This window comes from Chenopodium album, chromosome 10, assembly GCF_948465745.1.
Source record: "Chenopodium album chromosome 10, dcCheAlbu1.1, whole genome shotgun sequence".
In the NCBI taxonomy this organism is placed as follows: domain Eukaryota; kingdom Viridiplantae; phylum Streptophyta; class Magnoliopsida; order Caryophyllales; family Amaranthaceae; genus Chenopodium; species Chenopodium album.
The window spans coordinates 16,730,484-16,732,934 of record NC_137843.1 but is presented as its reverse complement, the minus strand read 5'-3'; positions in this window follow the sequence as shown (position 1 = coordinate 16,732,934).

Genomic DNA, 2,451 nt, shown 5'->3' with positions numbered 1-2,451 from the left:
AATAGGAAAACGTGTGGAAAAATCATCTGCAGTGCCGCACCACATGCTGTCGCCTGGCGACAGAGGCTATAGCGGCGACAGCGTCGTGTTTTATTCCTTTTCGAACTCTGATTCTTTTTTATCATATCCAGACTGTTTTCATTATAAATAGGCTCCTTAAACCTCTGTTTTGAATCATCTACAATCATCAATTCTCATCTACAATCAATCATCATCTCTCTCTCTTTTTCTAAACCTTCTCACAAATAAAATTCCGCATTCACAAGATCTAGACACACCTAGCCAAGTTCGAAGTTGCCTTCGCCCTAGACGTGAAAGGTTATAATTTCTGAGGGTTTGGTCCCAAATCTCTCTTTCAATTATATAATTTAATTCTTTGATTTTATACTTTTCCTTGAAGTTACTAACGTGTGTATTTTGTTATTAGAAAGAGATACGAGGCATCCAAGTAAGTACTTTAATTGTTTAATTGATCTTATGATATAGAAATCATGTTAAGATTGTTGTTTTGATTCCTAGTATCATGTTAGGATGCTTTCCTTAGTATGATATTTAGGGTGATTTGCTTATATCAATTATGATTTTTAGGATGCTTCCTATTTTCTTTCCTAATAGCATGTTAGTATCATGTTAGGGTTAAAGCTTTGATTTTTATATGTTTAGTGACATGCTAGGGTTTGTTATTAATCTTGTTAGTATCATGCCTAGGATCTTGCTTATATTATTATGCTTTGAGATTGAGAATATTATTATTATTATTGATGTTGATTGTTATTATGTTGCTTGATTATTTTTATTGCTTGAACACGCCTTTTATGGATGTTTAAAGGGAATTTGTACTTGTAATCACGCTTAATAAGATAATTAATAATCTTGTTTAGGGCTAATATGATTATAATTCAAGTGATTGCCAATAATAGTTTTATTTGTGCATTATATTCAACCAACGTAGATAAACAGGTTTAGGGTTAATCTGTTGATTGCATGTTAGTTAGAAAGCGCACATGAATACGAGAAGAATAAAGTAGAGGCCTATTTTTAGGGCAGGTTCAATCTCTTTTAGGTTGGATTTGTACCGTCATTCCCAAACACCAGTCATGGTTCCAGACCTATTGGAGTTGACGATCTCATGGATCGTTAAGGGGTGTAACCTTCACCCTGTGAACGGTTTACAAGTTCCTAAAACTTTTTGGTGACTCTTTTGCTCTAGCTTCCTTCCCTTTGGACGCCACCATGCTTAAGTGTATGATCACAGTGGGGTTCAAGTTTGGGATAATGCTTGAAATATTCCTTATAGGTAGTTAGTGAGCTTACTGGCTTACCGGACAATTAGGGTGTCCGTCCACCCCTTGTATAAAGAACTATGTGCGATGTCGAAGCAAATACGGTATTTAGTGAGCTTACTGGCTTACTGGATAGTTAGGGTGTTCGTCCACCCCCTGTATAAAGAGCAACGTGCGATGTCACATCTATTTAGGCACGTGCCCCCAGTCCTGAGACACGTGTTTTCATCTTGTGGAAAAAACTGCTGAGAGAGTTGCCGATTTTCTTCTCTCTCACTGGATTTGGATATATGCCTCTAGTCTTGATATATGTATTTCTATCTTGTGGACACTAAATGCTGCGTTTTGACAAGCGAGTGTCAAGGACTTTATTCTCGTGTTATGCTACGAATGCCAAAACACCTCCCCTTTTTATCATCTTTTTAACTTGTTAAAATCAGGCTAAAGTTTCAATGACATGTCGAGGGACTTAGATCAACGATGCCACGATTGAGAGGATATCATCCCCTTTAATCCTTTTTAACTGATTTCTTCTCATGACTTGACATCACCCAGGACAGCCTTTACTTGTAAAAGCGTTCTACTTTTGCAAAGGATCAATCTAGATTCTTTAGCGCGTTAAAACTAGAAAATACTTTTTCTAACCATAGCAGCTACTTGTCTCTAACATTTAGCGAATCGAGAATAGTTTCGACATTCTCAACACTACTGAAAGATTCATTATTCTTAAGGAACTTCGCAGAATGAGTCTCGGATTTATTTCCTTGACTACTTTGATCATCGTCTATTCTAGACTCGATCAGAGTGGGGGCTAAATGTAGACACTGACGTAGGGAAAATGTAGGTCGTTATCTAATCTTCCCTAGAGCCAAAAAAATTTATAATAAGTTAACAAACCTAATACGAGTATAGAGGTAAGTCAAGGGTCGAACCCAAAGGAATGAGTGGGAGAATTTTATAGCCTATGGTTAAGCTACTTCGAAGTATGAAAATGAATTGAATTGTAACTAAGGTTTCAATTAACTAATCAAGTCAAAGAAAATCAATATGCTAAACACTAGGGATTAAGGTTCCACATACAAGCTCAATGATCATGCTAATCGATGAATAACTCAATTGATTCAAACGTTGCAAAGGACAAACAATAGTTGCAATTAATAGAATTCAA